Source organism: Lampris incognitus, chromosome 9, assembly GCF_029633865.1.
Source record: "Lampris incognitus isolate fLamInc1 chromosome 9, fLamInc1.hap2, whole genome shotgun sequence".
Taxonomy (NCBI): domain Eukaryota; kingdom Metazoa; phylum Chordata; class Actinopteri; order Lampriformes; family Lampridae; genus Lampris; species Lampris incognitus.
Genome location: NC_079219.1, coordinates 44880130 through 44899673, shown reverse-complemented (window position 1 = coordinate 44899673; position 19544 = coordinate 44880130).

The window sequence follows — 19544 nt, the reverse complement described above, 5'->3', positions numbered from 1 at the left end:
GATAGGGGTTTCACCAATGTGTTTTTTGGTGAGAAACCTTCTATTTCAAGGTTCTGTGCGTTTTCAGACAAGTACAATATATATTTATAGTGTTTCTGAGGAAATCCCTCCTTTTAATGCATTTTCTCGCAGAAAATGAGTCTCGCCATGGGAACATGGCTTTTTTGAAAAAGCATATTCTGGTCGAGAAATCGTGTTTTAAACAATGAGAACGACTCCCGGCCTTATTTAGTTCACATTTTTACTTTTGGTAAGCTAGCCCGTATTCATAACGCACTAAACCTTTTTATCGCGTTAAACGCCTTTTCTCGACAAGAAAAGCACAATTTCATCAAAAACAAACAAAACAAGAAAAATGAAACTATTCAACAAGTCTGCAACACGTCCTTAAGAGTTGCATGATTTCACACAATGTCAATGTGTAATTTCTCCAGTTCTGATCATTGTTTAGGTTGTTGGTAGCTTGGTCCAATGCCAAAACACAGTGAAATCTTTTTATGGCTTTAAACGCGTTTTCTCCTCGAGAGAAACATGATTTCACTAAAAACGTTATAGTTTAAACATGCCTGTTGTACATGTGTGCAAACACTCAGAGCCTTAAGATAGGGGTTTCACCAATGTGTATTTTTTGGTGAGAAACCTTCTATTTCAAGGTTCTGTGCGTTTTCAGACAAGTACAATATGTATTTATAGTGTTTCTGAGGAAATCCCTCCTTTTAATGCATTTTCTCGCAGAAAATGAGTCTCTCGCCATGGGAACATGGCTTTTTTTAAAAAAGCATATTCTGGTCGAGAAATCGTGTTTTAAACAATAAAAACGAGTCCCGGCCTTATTTAGTTCACATTTTTACTTTTGGTAAGCTAGCCCGTATTCATAACGCACTAAACTATTTTATCGCGTTAAACGCCTTTTCTCGACAAGAAAAGCACCATTTCATCAAAAACAAACAAAACAAGAAAAATGAATCTATTCAACAAGTCTGCAACACGTCCTTAAGAGTTGCATGATATCACACAATGTCAATGTGTAATTTCTCCAGTTCTGATCATTGTTTAGGTTGTTGGTAGCTTGGTCCAATGCCAAAACACAGTGAAATCTTTTTATGGCTTTAAACGCGTTTTCTCCTCGAGAGAAACATGATTTCACTAAAAACGTTATAGTTTAAACATGCCTGTTGTACATGTGTGCAAACACTCAGAGCCTTAAGATAGGGGTTTCACCAATGTGTTTTTTGGTGAGAAACCTTCTATTCCAAGGTTCTGTGCGTTTTCAGACAAGTACAATATGTATTTATAGTGTTTCTGAGGAAATCCCTCCTTTTAATGCATTTTCTCGCAGAAAAGGAGTCTCTCGCCATGGGAACATGGCTTTTTTTGAAAAAGCATATTCTGGTCGAGAAATCGTGTTTTAAACAATGAGAACGACTCCCGGCCTTATTTAATTCTCATTTTTACTTTTGGTAAGCTAGCCCGTATTCATAACGCACTAAACCTTTTTATCGCGTTAAACGCCTTTTCTCGACAAGAAAAGCACCATTTCATCAAAAACAAACAAAACAACAAAAATGAATCTATTCAACAAGTCTGCAACACGTCCTTAAGAGTTGCATGATTTCACACAATGTCAATGTGTAATTTCTCCAGTTCTGATCATTGTTTAGGTTGTTGGTAGCTTGGTCCAATGCCAAAACACAGTGAAATCTTTTTATGGCTTTAAACGCGTTTTCTCCTCGAGAGAAAAATGATTTCACTAAAAACGTTATAGTTTAAACATGCCTGTTGTACATGTGTGCAAACACTCAGAGCCTTAAGATAGGGGTTTCACCAATGTGTTTTTTGGTGAGAAACCTTCTATTTCAAGGTTCTGTGCGTTGTCAGACAAGTACAATATATATTTATAGTGTTTCTGAGGAAATCCCTCCTTTTAATGCATTTTCTCGCAGAAAATGAGTCTCGCCATGGGAACATGGCTTTTTTGAAAAAGCATATTCTGGTCGAGAAATCGTGTTTTAAACAATGAGAACGACTCCCGGCCTTATTTAGTTCACATTTTTACTTTTGGTAAGCTAGCCCGTATTCATAACGCACTAAACCTTTTTATCGCGTTAAACGCCTTTTCTCGACAAGAAAAGCACAATTTCATCAAAAACAAACAAAACAAGAAAAATGAAACTATTCAACAAGTCTGCAACACGTCCTTAAGAGTTGCATGATTTCAAACAATGTCAATGTGTAATTTCTCCAGTTCTGATCATTGTTTAGGTTGTTGGTAGCTTGGTCCAATGCCAAAACACAGTGAAATCTTGTTATGGCTTTAAACGCGTTTTCTCCTCGAGAGAAACATGATTTCACTAAAAACGTTATAGTTTAAACATGCCTGTTGTACATGTGTGCAAACACTCAGAGCCTTAAGATAGGGGTTTCACCAATGTGTTTTTTGGTGAGAAACCTTCTATTTCAAGGTTCTGTGCGTTTTCAGACAAGTACAATATGTATTTATAGTGTTTCTGAGGAAATCCCTCCTTTTAATGCATTTTCTCGCAGAAAATGAGTCTCTCGCCATGGGAACATGGCTTTTTTTGAAAAAGCATATTCTGGTCGAGAAATCGTGTTTTAAACAATAAAAACGAGTCCCGGCCTTATTTAGTTCACATTTTTACTTTTGGTAAGCTAGCCCGTATTCATAACGCACTAAACTATTTTATCGCGTTAAACGCCTTTTCTCGACAAGAAAAGCACCATTTCATCAAAAACAAACAAAACAAGAAAAATGAATCTATTCAACAAGTCTGCAACACGTCCTTAAGAGTTGCATGATATCACACAATGTCAATGTGTCATTTCTCCAGTTCTGATCATTGTTTAGGTTGTTGGTAGCTTGGTCCAATGCCAAAACACAGTGAAATCTTTGTATGGCTTTAAACGCGTTTTCTCCTCGAGAGAAACATGATTTCACTAAAAACGTTATAGTTTAAACATGCCTGTTGTACATGTGTGCAAACACTCAGAGCCTTAAGATAGGGGTTTCACCAATGTGTTTTTTGGTGAGAAACCTTCTATTCCAAGGTTCTGTGCGTTTTCAGACAAGTACAATATGTATTTATAGTGTTTCTGAGGAAATCCCTCCTTTTAATGCATTTTCTCGCAGAAAAGGAGTCTCTCGCCATGGGAACATGGCTTTTTTTGAAAAAGCATATTCTGGTCGAGAAATCGTGTTTTAAACAATAAAAACGAGTCCCGGCCGTATTTAGTTCACATTTTTACTTTTGGTAAGCTAGCCCGTATTCATAACGCACTAAACCTTTTTATCGCGTTAAACGCCTTTTCTCGACAAGAAAAGCACCATTTCATCAAAAACAAACAAAACAACAAAAATGAATCTATTCAACAAGTCTGCAACACGTCCTTAAGAGTTGCATGATATCACACAATGTCAAAGTGTAATTTCTCCAGTTCTGATCATTGTTTAGGTTGTTGGTAGCTTAGTCCAACGCCAAAACACAGTGAAATCTTTTTATGGCTTTAAACGCCTTTTCTCCTCGAGAGAAACATGATTTCACTAAAAACGTTATAGTTTAAATATGCCTGTTGTACATGTGTGCAAACACTCAGAGCCTTAAGATAGGGGTTTCACCAATGTGTTTTTTGGTGAAAAACCTTCTATTCCAAGGTTCTGTGCGTTTTCAGACAAGTACAATATGTATTTATAGTGTTTCTGAGGAAATCCCTCCTTTTAATGCATTTTCTCGCAGAAAATGAGTCTCTCTCCATGGGAACATGGCTTTTTTTGAAAAAGCATATTCTGGTCGAGAAATCGTGTTTTAAACAATAAAAACGAGTCCCGGCCTTATTTAGTTCAAATTTTTACTTTTGGTAAGCTAGCCCGTATTCATAACGCACTAAACCTTTTTATCGCGTTAAACGCCTTTTCTCGACAAGAAAAGCACCATTTCATCAAAAACAAACAAAACAACAAAAATGAATCTATTCAACAAGTCTGCAACACGTCCTTAAGAGTTGCATGATATCACACAATGTCAAAGTGTAATTTCTCCAGTTCTGATCATTGTTTACGTTGTTGGTAGCTTAGTCCAATGCCAAAACACAGTGAAATCTTTTTATGGCTTTAAACAAGTTTTCTCCTCGAGAGAAACATGATTTCACTAAAAACGTTATAGTTTAAACATGCCTGTTGTACATGTGTGCAAACACTCAGAGCCTTAAGATAGGGGTTTCACCAATGTGTTTTTTGGTGAGAAACCTTCTATTTCAAGGTTCTGTGCGTTTTCAGACAAGTACAATATATATTTATAGTGTTTCTGAGGAAATCCCTCCTTTTAATGCATTTTCTCGCAGAAAATGAGTCTCTCGCCATGGGAACATGGCTTATTTTGAAAAAGCATATTCTGGTCGAGAAATCGTGTTTTAAACAATAAAAACGAGTCCCGGCCTTATTTAGTTCACATTTTTACTTTTGGTAAGCTAGCCCGTATTCATAACGCACTAAACCTTTTTATCGCGTTAAACGCCTTTTCTCGACAAGAAAAGCACCATTTCATCAAAAACAAACAAAACAACAAAAATGAATCTATTCAACAAGTCTGCAACACGTCCTTAAGAGTTGCATGATATCACACAATGTCAAAGTGTAATTTCTCCAGTTCTGATCATTGTTTACGTTGTTGGTAGCTTAGTCCAATGCCAAAACACAGTGAAATCTTTTTATGGCTTTAAACGCCTTTTCTCCTCGAGAGAAACATGATTTCACTAAAAACGTTATAGTTTAAACATGCCTGTTGTACATGTGTGCAAACACTCAGAGCCTTAAGATAGGGGTTTCACCAATGTGTTTTTTGGTGAGAAACCTTCTATTTCAAGGTTCTGTGCGTTTTCAGACAAGTACAATATATATTTATAGTGTTTCTGAGGAAATCCCTCCTTTTAATGCATTTTCTCGCAGAAAACGAGTCTCGCCATGGGAACATGGCTTTTTTGAAAAAGCATATTCTGGTCGAGAAATAGTGTTTTAAACAATGAGAACGACTCCCGGCCTTTTTTAGTTCACATTTTTACTTTTGGTAAGCTAGCCCGTATTCATAACGCACTAAACCTTTTTATCGCGTTAAACGCCTTTTCTCGACAAGAAAAGCACAATTTCATCAAAAACAAACAAAACAAGAAAAATGAAGCTATTCAACAAGTCTGCAACACGTCCTTAAGAGTTGCATGATTTCACACAATGTCAATGTGTAATTTCTCCATTTCTGATCATTGTTTAGGTTGTTGGTAGCTTGGTCCAATGCCAAAACACAGTGAAATCTTTTTATGGCTTTAAACGCGTTTTCTCCTCGAGAGAAACATGATTTCACTAAAAACGTTATAGTTTAAACATGCCTGTTGTACATGTGTGCAAACACTCAGAGCCTTAAGATAGGGGTTTCACCAATGTGTTTTTTGGTGAGAAACCTTCTATTTCAAGGTTCTGTGCGTTTTCAGACAAGTACAATATATATTTATAGTGTTTCTGAGGAAATCCCTCCTTTTAATGCATTTTCTCGCAGAAAATGAGTCTCTCGCCATGGGAACATGGCTTTTTTTGAAAAAGCATATTCTGGTCGAGAAATCGTGTTTTAAACAATGGAACGATTCCCGGCCTTATTTAGTTCACATTTTTACTTTTCGTAAGCTAGCCCGTATTCATAACGCACTAAACCTTTTTTATCGCGTTAAACGCCTTTTCTCGACAAGAAAAGCACAATTTCATCAAAAACAAACAAAACAAGAAAAATGAATCTATTCAACAAGTCTGCAACACGTCCTTAAGAGTTGCATGATTTCACCCAATGTCAATGTGTGATTTCTCCAGTTCTGATCATTGTTTAGGCTGTTGGCAGCTTGGTCCAATGCCAAAACACAGTGAAATCTTTTTATGGCTTTAAACGCGTTTTCTCCTCGAGAGAAACACGATTTCACTAAAAACGTTATAGTTTAAACATGCCTGTTGTACATGTGTGCAAAAACTCAGAGCCTTAAGATAGAGGTTTTACCAATGTGTTTTTTGGTGAGAAACCTACTATTTAGAGGTTCTGTGCGTTTTCAGACAAGTACAATATGTATTTATAGTGTTTCTGATGAAATCCCTGCTTTTAATGCATTTTCTCAAAGAAAATGAGTCTCTCGCCATGGGAACATGGCTTTTTTGAAAAAGCATATTCTGGTCGAGAAATCGTGTTTTAAACAATGAGAACGACTCCCGGCCTTATTTAATTCTCATTTTTACTTTTGGTAAGCTAGCCCGTATTCATAACGCACTAAACCTTTTTATCGCGTTAAACGCCTTTTCTCGACAAGAAAAGCACCATTTCATCAAAAACAAACAAAACAAGAAAAATGAATCTATTCAACAAGTCTGCAACACGTCCTTAAGAGTTGCATGATTTCACACAATGTCAATGTGTAATTTCTCCAGTTCTGATCATTGTTTAGGTTGTTGGTAGCTTGGTCCAATGCCAAAACACAGTGAAATCTTTTTATGGCTTTAAACGCGTTTTCTCCTCGAGAGAAAAATGATTTCACTAAAAACGTTATAGTTTAAACATGCCTGTTGTACATGTGTGCAAACACTCAGAGCCTTAAGATAGGGGTTTCACCAATGTGTTTTTTGGTGAGAAACCTTCTATTTCAAGGTTCTGTGCGTTTTCAGACAAGTACAATATATATTTATAGTGTTTCTGAGGAAATCCCTCCTTTTAATGCATTTTCTCGCAGAAAATGAGTCTCGCCATGGGAACATGGCTTTTTTGAAAAAGCATATTCTGGTCGAGAAATCGTGTTTTAAACAATGAGAACGACTCCCGGCCTTATTTAGTTCACATTTTTACTTTTGGTAAGCTAGCCCGTATTCATAACGCACTAAACCTTTTTATCGCGTTAAACGCCTTTTCTCGACAAGAAAAGCACAATTTCATCAAAAACAAACAAAACAAGAAAAATGAAACTATTCAACAAGTCTGCAACACGTCCTTAAGAGTTGCATGATTTCACACAATGTCAATGTGTAATTTCTCCAGTTCTGATCATTGTTTAGGTTGTTGGTAGCTTGGTCCAATGCCAAAACACAGTGAAATCTTGTTATGGCTTTAAACGCGTTTTCTCCTCGAGAGAAACATGATTTCACTAAAAACGTTATAGTTTAAACATGCCTGTTGTACATGTGTGCAAACACTCAGAGCCTTAAGATAGGGCTTTCACCAATGTGTTTTTTGGTGAGAAACCTTCTATTTCAAGGTTCTGTGCGTTTTCAGACAAGTACAATATGTATTTATAGTGTTTCTGAGGAAATCCCTCCTTTTAATGCATTTTCTCGCAGAAAATGAGTCTCTCGCCATGGGAACATGGCTTTTTTGAAAAAGCATATTCTGGTCGAGAAATCGTGTTTTAAACAATAAAAACGAGTCCCGGCCTTATTTAGTTCACATTTTTACTTTTGGTAAGCTAGCCCGTATTCATAACGCACTAAACCTTTTTATCGCGTTAAACGCCTTTTCTCGACAAGAAAAGCACCATTTCATCAAAAACAAACAAAACAACAAAAATGAATCTATTCAACAAGTCTGCAACACGTCCTTAAGAGTTGCATGATATCACACAATGTCAAAGTGTAATTTCTCCAGTTCTGATCATTGTTTACGTTGTTGGTAGCTTAGTCCAATGCCAAAACACAGTGAAATCTTTTTATGGCTTTAAACGCGTTTTCTCCTCGAGAGAAACATGATTTCACTAAAAACGTTATAGTTTAAACATGCCTGTTGTACATGTGTGCAAACACTCAGAGCCTTAAGATAGGGGTTTCACCAATGTGTTTTTTGGTGAGAAACCTTCTATTTCAAGGTTCTGTGCGTTTTCAGACAAGTACAATATGTATTTATAGTGTTTCTGAGGAAATCCCTCCTTTTAATGCATTTTCTCGCAGAAAATGAGTCTCTCGCCATGGGAACATGGCTTTTTTTGAAAAAGCATATTCTGGTCGAGAAATCGTGTTTTAAACAATAAAAACGAGTCCCGGCCTTATTTAGTTCACATTTTTACTTTTGGTAAGCTAGCCCGTATTCATAACGCACTAAACCTTTTTATCGCGTTAAACGCCTTTTCTCGACAAGAAAAGCACCATTTCATCAAAAACAAACAAAACAACAAAAATGAATCTATTCAACAAGTCTGCAACACGTCCTTAAGAGTTGCATGATATCACACAATGTCAAAGTGTAACTTCTCCAGTTCTGATCATTGTTTAGGTTGTTGGTAGCTTAGTCCAATGCCAAAACACAGTGAAATCTTTTTATGGCTTTAAACGCCTTTTCTCCTCGAGAGAAACATGATTTCACTAAAAACGTTATAGTTTAAACATGCCTGTTGTACATGTGTGCAAACACTCAGAGCCTTAAGATAGGGGTTTCACCAATGTGTTTTTTGGTGAGAAACCTTCTATTTCAAGGTTCTGTGCGTTTTCAGACAAGTACAATATATATTTATAGTGTTTCTGAGGAAATCCCTCCTTTTAATGCATTTTCTCGCAGAAAACGAGTCTCGCCATGGGAACATGGCTTTTTTGAAAAAGCATATTCTGGTCGAGAAATAGTGTTTTAAACAATGAGAACGACTCCCGGCCTTTTTTAGTTCACATTTTTACTTTTGGTAAGCTAGCCCGTATTCATAACGCACTAAACCTTTTTATCGCGTTAAACGCCTTTTCTCGACAAGAAAAGCACAATTTCATCAAAAACAAACAAAACAAGAAAAATGAAGCTATTCAACAAGTCTGCAACACGTCCTTAAGAGTTGCATGATTTCACACAATGTCAATGTGTAATTTCTCCATTTCTGATCATTGTTTAGGTTGTTGGTAGCTTGGTCCAATGCCAAAACACAGTGAAATCTTGTTATGGCTTTAAACGCGTTTTCTCCTCGAGAGAAACATGATTTCACTAAAAACGTTATAGTTTAAACATGCCTGTTGTACATGTGTGCAAACACTCAGAGCCTTAAGATAGGGCTTTCACCAATGTGTTTTTTGGTGAGAAACCTTCTATTTCAAGGTTCTGTGCGTTTTCAGACAAGTACAATATGTATTTATAGTGTTTCTGAGGAAATCCCTCCTTTTAATGCATTTTCTCGCAGAAAATGAGTCTCTCGCCATGGGAACATGGCTTTTTTGAAAAAGCATATTCTGGTCGAGAAATCGTGTTTTAAACAATAAAAACGAGTCCCGGCCTTATTTAGTTCACATTTTTACTTTTGGTAAGCTAGCCCGTATTCATAACGCACTAAACCTTTTTATCGCGTTAAACGCCTTTTCTCGACAAGAAAAGCACCATTTCATCAAAAACAAACAAAACAACAAAAATGAATCTATTCAACAAGTCTGCAACACGTCCTTAAGAGTTGCATGATATCACACAATGTCAAAGTGTAATTTCTCCAGTTCTGATCATTGTTTACGTTGTTGGTAGCTTAGTCCAATGCCAAAACACAGTGAAATCTTTTTATGGCTTTAAACGCGTTTTCTCCTCGAGAGAAACATGATTTCACTAAAAACGTTATAGTTTAAACATGCCTGTTGTACATGTGTGCAAACACTCAGAGCCTTAAGATAGGGGTTTCACCAATGTGTTTTTTGGTGAGAAACCTTCTATTTCAAGGTTCTGTGCGTTTTCAGACAAGTACAATATGTATTTATAGTGTTTCTGAGGAAATCCCTCCTTTTAATGCATTTTCTCGCAGAAAATGAGTCTCTCGCCATGGGAACATGGCTTTTTTTGAAAAAGCATATTCTGGTCGAGAAATCGTGTTTTAAACAATAAAAACGAGTCCCGGCCTTATTTAGTTCACATTTTTACTTTTGGTAAGCTAGCCCGTATTCATAACGCACTAAACCTTTTTATCGCGTTAAACGCCTTTTCTCGACAAGAAAAGCACCATTTCATCAAAAACAAACAAAACAACAAAAATGAATCTATTCAACAAGTCTGCAACACGTCCTTAAGAGTTGCATGATATCACACAATGTCAAAGTGTAATTTCTCCAGTTCTGATCATTGTTTAGGTTGTTGGTAGCTTAGTCCAATGCCAAAACACAGTGAAATCTTTTTATGGCTTTAAACGCCTTTTCTCCTCGAGAGAAACATGATTTCACTAAAAACGTTATAGTTTAAACATGCCTGTTGTACATGTGTGCAAACACTCAGAGCCTTAAGATAGGGGTTTCACCAATGTGTTTTTTGGTGAGAAACCTTCTATTTCAAGGTTCTGTGCGTTTTCAGACAAGTACAATATATATTTATAGTGTTTCTGAGGAAATCCCTCCTTTTAATGCATTTTCTCGCAGAAAACGAGTCTCGCCATGGGAACATGGCTTTTTTGAAAAAGCATATTCTGGTCGAGAAATAGTGTTTTAAACAATGAGAACGACTCCCGGCCTTTTTTAGTTCACATTTTTACTTTTGGTAAGCTAGCCCGTATTCATAACGCACTAAACCTTTTTATCGCGTTAAACGCCTTTTCTCGACAAGAAAAGCACAATTTCATCAAAAACAAACAAAACAAGAAAAATGAAGCTATTCAACAAGTCTGCAACACGTCCTTAAGAGTTGCATGATTTCACACAATGTCAATGTGTAATTTCTCCATTTCTGATCATTGTTTAGGTTGTTGGTAGCTTGGTCCAATGCCAAAACACAGTGAAATCTTTTTATGGCTTTAAACGCGTTTTCTCCTCGAGAGAAACATGATTTCACTAAAAACGTTATAGTTTAAACATGCCTGTTGTACATGTGTGCAAACACTCAGAGCCTTAAGATAGGGGTTTCACCAATGTGTTTTTTGGTGAGAAACCTTCTATTTCAAGGTTCTGTGCGTTTTCAGACAAGTACAATATGTATTTATAGTGTTTCTGAGGAAATCCCTCCTTTTAATGCATTTTCTCGCAGAAAACGAGTCTCGCCATGGGAACATGGCTTTTTTGAAAAAGCATATTCTGGTCGAGAAATAGTGTTTTAAACAATGAGAACGACTCCCGGCCTTTTTTAGTTCACATTTTTACTTTTGGTAAGCTAGCCCGTATTCATAACGCACTAAACCTTTTTATCGCGTTAAACGCCTTTTCTCGACAAGAAAAGCACAATTTCATCAAAAACAAACAAAACAAGAAAAATGAAGCTATTCAACAAGTCTGCAACACGTCCTTAAGAGTTGCATGATTTCACACAATGTCAATGTGTAATTTCTCCATTTCTGATCATTGTTTAGGTTGTTGGTAGCTTGGTCCAATGCCAAAACACAGTGAAATCTTTTTATGGCTTTAAACGCGTTTTCTCCTCGAGAGAAACATGATTTCACTAAAAACGTTATAGTTTAAACATGCCTGTTGTACATGTGTGCAAACACTCAGAGCCTTAAGATAGGGGTTTCACCAATGTGTTTTTTGGTGAGAAACCTTCTATTTCAAGGTTCTGTGCGTTTTCAGACAAGTACAATATATATTTATAGTGTTTCTGAGGAAATCCCTCCTTTTAATGCATTTTCTCGCAGAAAATGAGTCTCTCGCCATGGGAACATGGCTTTTTTTGAAAAAGCATATTCTGGTCGAGAAATCGTGTTTTAAACAATGGAACGATTCCCGGCCTTATTTAGTTCACATTTTTACTTTTCGTAAGCTAGCCCGTATTCATAACGCACTAAACCTTTTTTATCGCGTTAAACGCCTTTTCTCGACAAGAAAAGCACAATTTCATCAAAAACAAACAAAACAAGAAAAATGAATCTATTCAACAAGTCTGCAACACGTCCTTAAGAGTTGCATGATTTCACCCAATGTCAATGTGTGATTTCTCCAGTTCTGATCATTGTTTAGGCTGTTGGCAGCTTGGTCCAATGCCAAAACACAGTGAAATCTTTTTATGGCTTTAAACGCGTTTTCTCCTCGAGAGAAACACGATTTCACTAAAAACGTTATAGTTTAAACATGCCTGTTGTACATGTGTGCAAAAACTCAGAGCCTTAAGATAGAGGTTTTACCAATGTGTTTTTTGGTGAGAAACCTACTATTTAGAGGTTCTGTGCGTTTTCAGACAAGTACAATATGTATTTATAGTGTTTCTGATGAAATCCCTGCTTTTAATGCATTTTCTCAAAGAAAATGAGTCTCTCGCCATGGGAACATGGCTTTTTTGAAAAAGCATATTCTGGTCGAGAAATCGTGTTTTAAACAATGAGAACGACTCCCGGCCTTATTTAATTCTCATTTTTACTTTTGGTAAGCTAGCCCGTATTCATAACGCACTAAACCTTTTTATCGCGTTAAACGCCTTTTCTCGACAAGAAAAGCACCATTTCATCAAAAACAAACAAAACAAGAAAAATGAATCTATTCAACAAGTCTGCAACACGTCCTTAAGAGTTGCATGATTTCACACAATGTCAATGTGTAATTTCTCCAGTTCTGATCATTGTTTAGGTTGTTGGTAGCTTGGTCCAATGCCAAAACACAGTGAAATCTTTTTATGGCTTTAAACGCGTTTTCTCCTCGAGAGAAAAATGATTTCACTAAAAACGTTATAGTTTAAACATGCCTGTTGTACATGTGTGCAAACACTCAGAGCCTTAAGATAGGGGTTTCACCAATGTGTTTTTTGGTGAGAAACCTTCTATTTCAAGGTTCTGTGCGTTTTCAGACAAGTACAATATATATTTATAGTGTTTCTGAGGAAATCCCTCCTTTTAATGCATTTTCTCGCAGAAAATGAGTCTCGCCATGGGAACATGGCTTTTTTGAAAAAGCATATTCTGGTCGAGAAATCGTGTTTTAAACAATGAGAACGACTCCCGGCCTTATTTAGTTCACATTTTTACTTTTGGTAAGCTAGCCCGTATTCATAACGCACTAAACCTTTTTATCGCGTTAAACGCCTTTTCTCGACAAGAAAAGCACAATTTCATCAAAAACAAACAAAACAAGAAAAATGAAACTATTCAACAAGTCTGCAACACGTCCTTAAGAGTTGCATGATTTCACACAATGTCAATGTGTAATTTCTCCAGTTCTGATCATTGTTTAGGTTGTTGGTAGCTTGGTCCAATGCCAAAACACAGTGAAATCTTGTTATGGCTTTAAACGCGTTTTCTCCTCGAGAGAAACATGATTTCACTAAAAACGTTATAGTTTAAACATGCCTGTTGTACATGTGTGCAAACACTCAGAGCCTTAAGATAGGGCTTTCACCAATGTGTTTTTTGGTGAGAAACCTTCTATTTCAAGGTTCTGTGCGTTTTCAGACAAGTACAATATGTATTTAAAGTGTTTCTGAGGAAATCCCTCCTTTTAATGCATTTTCTCGCAGAAAATGAGTCTCTCGCCATGGGAACATGGCTTTTTTGAAAAAGCATATTCTGGTCGAGAAATCGTGTTTTAAACAATAAAAACGAGTCCCGGCCTTATTTAGTTCACATTTTTACTTTTGGTAAGCTAGCCCGTATTCATAACGCACTAAACCTTTTTATCGCGTTAAACGCCTTTTCTCGACAAGAAAAGCACCATTTCATCAAAAACAAACAAAACAACAAAAATGAATCTATTCAACAAGTCTGCAACACGTCCTTAAGAGTTGCATGATATCACACAATGTCAAAGTGTAATTTCTCCAGTTCTGATCATTGTTTACGTTGTTGGTAGCTTAGTCCAATGCCAAAACACAGTGAAATCTTTTTATGGCTTTAAACGCGTTTTCTCCTCGAGAGAAACATGATTTCACTAAAAACGTTATAGTTTAAACATGCCTGTTGTACATGTGTGCAAACACTCAGAGCCTTAAGATAGGGGTTTCACCAATGTGTTTTTTGGTGAGAAACCTTCTATTTCAAGGTTCTGTGCGTTTTCAGACAAGTACAATATGTATTTATAGTGTTTCTGAGGAAATCCCTCCTTTTAATGCATTTTCTCGCAGAAAATGAGTCTCTCGCCATGGGAACATGGCTTTTTTTGAAAAAGCATATTCTGGTCGAGAAATCGTGTTTTAAACAATAAAAACGAGTCCCGGCCTTATTTAGTTCACATTTTTACTTTTGGTAAGCTAGCCCGTATTCATAACGCACTAAACCTTTTTATCGCGTTAAACGCCTTTTCTCGACAAGAAAAGCACCATTTCATCAAAAACAAACAAAACAACAAAAATGAATCTATTCAACAAGTCTGCAACACGTCCTTAAGAGTTGCATGATATCACACAATGTCAAAGTGTAATTTCTCCAGTTCTGATCATTGTTTAGGTTGTTGGTAGCTTAGTCCAATGCCAAAACACAGTGAAATCTTTTTATGGCTTTAAACGCCTTTTCTCCTCGAGAGAAACATGATTTCACTAAAAACGTTATAGTTTAAACATGCCTGTTGTACATGTGTGCAAACACTCAGAGCCTTAAGATAGGGGTTTCACCAATGTGTTTTTTGGTGAGAAACCTTCTATTTCAAGGTTCTGTGCGTTTTCAGACAAGTACAATATATATTTATAGTGTTTCTGAGGAAATCCCTCCTTTTAATGCATTTTCTCGCAGAAAACGAGTCTCGCCATGGGAACATGGCTTTTTTGAAAAAGCATATTCTGGTCGAGAAATAGTGTTTTAAACAATGAGAACGACTCCCGGCCTTTTTTAGTTCACATTTTTACTTTTGGTAAGCTAGCCCGTATTCATAACGCACTAAACCTTTTTATCGCGTTAAACGCCTTTTCTCGACAAGAAAAGCACAATTTCATCAAAAACAAACAAAACAAGAAAAATGAAGCTATTCAACAAGTCTGCAACACGTCCTTAAGAGTTGCATGATTTCACACAATGTCAATGTGTAATTTCTCCATTTCTGATCATTGTTTAGGTTGTTGGTAGCTTGGTCCAATGCCAAAACACAGTGAAATCTTTTTATGGCTTTAAACGCGTTTTCTCCTCGAGAGAAACATGATTTCACTAAAAACGTTATAGTTTAAACATGCCTGTTGTACATGTGTGCAAACACTCAGAGCCTTAAGATAGGGGTTTCACCAATGTGTTTTTTGGTGAGAAACCTTCTATTTCAAGGTTCTGTGCGTTTTCAGACAAGTACAATATGTATTTATAGTGTTTCTGAGGAAATCCCTCCTTTTAATGCATTTTCTCGCAGAAAATGAGTCTCTCGCCATGGGAACATGGCTTTTTTTGAAAAAGCATATTCTGGTCGAGAAATCGTGTTTTAAACAATGGAACGATTCCCGGCCTTATTTAGTTCACATTTTTACTTTTCGTAAGCTAGCCCGTATTCATAACGCACTAAACCTTTTTATCGCGTTAAACGCCTTTTCTCGACAAGAAAAGCACCATTTCATCAAAAACAAACAAAACAACAAAAATGAATCTATTCAACAAGTCTGCAACACGTCCTTAAGAGTTGCATGATTTCACCCAATGTCAATGTGTGATTTCTCCAGTTCTGATCATTGTTTAGGCTGTTGGCAGCTTGGTCCAATGCCAAAACACAGTGAAATCTTTTTATGGCTTTAAACGCGTTTTCTCCTCGAGAGAAACACGATTTCACTAAAAACGTTATAGTTTAAACATGCCTGTTGTACATGTGTGCAAAAACTCAGAGCCTTAAGATAGAGGTTTTACCAATGTGTTTTTTGGTGAGAAACCTACTATTTAGAGGTTCTGTGCGTTTTCAGACAAGTACAATATGTATTTATAGTGTTTCTGATGAAATCCCTGCTTTTAATGCATTTTCTCAAAGAAAATGAGTCTCTCGCCATGGGAACATGGCTTTTTTGAAAAAGCATATTCTGGTCGAGAAATCGTGTTTTAAACAATGAGAACGACTCCCGGCCTTATTTAATTCTCATTTTTACTTTTGGTAAGCTAGCCCGTATTCATAACGCACTAAACCTTTTTATCGCGTTAAACGCCTTTTCTCGACAAGAAAAGCACCATTTCATCAAAAACAAACAAAACAAGAAAAATGAATCTATTCAACAAGTCTGCAACACGTCCTTAAGAGTTGCATGATTTCACACAATGTCAATGTGTAATTTCTCCAGTTCTGATCATTGTTTAGGTTGTTGGTAGCTTGGTCCAATGCCAAAACACAGTGAAATCTTTTTATGGCTTTAAACGCGTTTTCTCCTCGAGAGAAAAATGATTTCACTAAAAACGTTATAGTTTAAACATGCCTGTTGTACATGTGTGCAAACACTCAGAGCCTTAAGATAGGGGTTTCACCAATGTGTTTTTTGGTGAGAAACCTTCTATTTCAAGGTTCTGTGCGTTTTCAGACAAGTACAATATATATTTATAGTGTTTCTGAGGAAATCCCTCCTTTTAATGCATTCTCTCGCAGAAAATGAGTCTCGCCATGGGAACATGGCTTTTTTGAAAAAGCATATTCTGGTCGAGAAATCGTGTTTTAAACAATGAGAACGACTCCCGGCCTTATTTAGTTCACATTTGTACTTTTGGTAAGCTAGCCCGTATTCATAACGCACTAAACCTTTTTATCGCGTTAAACGCCTTTTCTCGACAAGAAAAGCACAATTTCATCAAAAACAAACAAAACAAGAAAAATGAAACTATTCAACAAGTCTGCAACACGTCCTTAAGAGTTGCATGATTTCACACAATGTCAATGTGTAATTTCTCCAGTTCTGATCATTGTTTAGGTTGTTGGTAGCTTGGTCCAATGCCAAAACACAGTGAAATCTTTTTATGGCTTTAAACGCGTTTTCTCCTCGAGAGAAACATGATTTCACTAAAAACGTTATAGTTTAAACATGCCTGTTGTACATGTGTGCAAACACTCAGAGCCTTAAGATAGGGGTTTCACCAATGTGTTTTTTGGTGAGAAACCTTCTATTCCAAGGTTCTGTGCGTTTTCAGACAAGTACAATATGTATTTATAGTGTTTCTGAGGAAATCCCTCCTTTTAATGCATTTTCTCGCAGAAAAGGAGTCTCTCGCCATGGGAACATGGCTTTTTTTGAAAAAGCATATTCTGGTCGAGAAATCGTGTTTTAAACAATGAGAACGACTCCCGGCCTTATTTAATTCTCATTTTTACTTTTGGTAAGCTAGCCCGTATTCATAACGCACTAAACCTTTTTATCGCGTTAAACGCCTTTTCTCGACAAGAAAAGCACCATTTCATCAAAAACAAACAAAACAACAAAAATGAATCTATTCAACAAGTCTGCAACACGTCCTTAAGAGTTGCATGATTTCACACAATGTCAATGTGTAATTTCTCCAGTTCTGATCATTGTTTAGGTTGTTGGTAGCTTGGTCCAATGCCAAAACACAGTGAAATCTTTTTATGGCTTTAAACGCGTTTTCTCCTCGAGAGAAAAATGATTTCACTAAAAACGTTATAGTTTAAACATGCCTGTTGTACATGTGTGCAAACACTCAGAGCCTTAAGATAGGGGTTTCACCAATGTGTTTTTTGGTGAGAAACCTTCTATTTCAAGGTTCTGTGCGTTTTCAGACAAGTACAATATATATTTATAGTGTTTCTGAGGAAATCCCTCCTTTTAATGCATTTTCTCGCAGAAAATGAGTCTCGCCATGGGAACATGGCTTTTTTGAAAAAGCATATTCTGGTCGAGAAATCGTGTTTTAAACAATGAGAACGACTCCCGGCCTTATTTAGTTCACATTTTTACTTTTGGTAAGCTAGCCCGTATTCATAACGCACTAAACCTTTTTATCGCGTTAAACGCCTTTTCTCGACAAGAAAAGCACAATTTCATCAAAAACAAACAAAACAACAAAAATGAATCTATTCAACAAGTCTGCAACACGTCCTTAAGAGTTGCATGATTTCACACAATGTCAATGTGTAATTTCTCCAGTTCTGATCATTGTTTAGGTTGTTGGTAGCTTGGTCCAATGCCAAAACACAGTGAAATCTTTTTATGGCTTTAAACGCGTTTTCTCCTCGAGAGAAACATGATTTCACTAAAAACGTTATAGTTTAAACATGCCTGTTGTACATGTGTGCAAACACTCAGAGCCTTAAGATAGGGGTTTCACCAATGTGTATTTTTTGGTGAGAAACCTTCTATTTCAAGGTTCTGTGCGTTTTCAGACAAGTACAATATGTATTTATAGTGTTTCTGAGGAAATCCCTCCTTTTAATGCATTTTCTCGCAGAAAATGAGTCTCTCGCCATGGGAACATGGCTTTTTTTGAAAAAGCATATTCTGGTCGAGAAATCGTGTTTTAAACAATAAAAACGAGTCCCGGCCTTATTTAGTTCACATTTTTACTTTTGGTAAGCTAGCCCGTATTCATAACGCACTAAACTATTTTATCGCGTTAAACGCCTTTTCTCGACAAGAAAAGCACCATTTCATCAAAAACAAACAAAACAAGAAAAATGAATCTATTCAACAAGTCTGCAACACGTCCTTAAGAGTTGCATGATATCACACAATGTCAATGTGTAATTTCTCCAGTTCTGATCATTGTTTAGGTTGTTGGTAGCTTGGTCCAATGCCAAAACACAGTGAAATCTTTTTATGGCTTTAAACGCGTTTTCTCCTCGAGAGAAACATGATTTCACTAAAAACGTTATAGTTTAAACATGCCTGTTGTACATGTGTGCAAACACTCAGAGCCTTAAGATAGGGGTTTCACCAATGTGTTTTTTGGTGAGAAACCTTCTATTCCAAGGTTCTGTGCGTTTTCAGACAAGTACAATATGTATTTATAGTGTTTCTGAGGAAATCCCTCCTTTTAATGCATTTTCTCGCAGAAAAGGAGTCTCTCGCCATGGGAACATGGCTTTTTTTGAAAAAGCATATTCTGGTCGAGAAATCGTGTTTTAAACAATGAGAACGACTCCCGGCCTTATTTAATTCTCATTTTTACTTTTGGTAAGCTAGCCCGTATTCATAACGCACTAAACCTTTTTATCGCGTTAAACGCCTTTTCTCGACAAGAAAAGCACCATTTCATCAAAAACAAACAAAACAACAAAAATGAATCTATTCAACAAGTCTGCAACACTTCCTTAAGAGTTGCATGATTTCACACAATGTCAATGTGTAATTTCTCCAGTGCTGATCATTGTTTAGGTTGTTGGTAGCTTGGTCCAATGCCAAAACACAGTGAAATCTTTTTATGGCTTTAAACGCGTTTTCTCCTCGAGAGAAAAATGATTTCACTAAAAACGTTATAGTTTAAACATGCCTGTTGTACATGTGTGCAAACACTCAGAGCCTTAAGATAGGGGTTTCACCAATGTGTTTTTTGGTGAGAAACCTTCTATTTCAAGGTTCTGTGCGTTTTCAGACAAGTACAATATATATTTATAGTGTTTCTGAGGAAATCCCTCCTTTTAATGCATTTTCTCGCAGAAAATGAGTCTCGCCATGGGAACATGGCTTTTTTGAAAAAGCATATTCTGGTCGAGAAATCGTGTTTTAAACAATGAGAACGACTCCCGGCCTTATTTAGTTCACATTTTTACTTTTGGT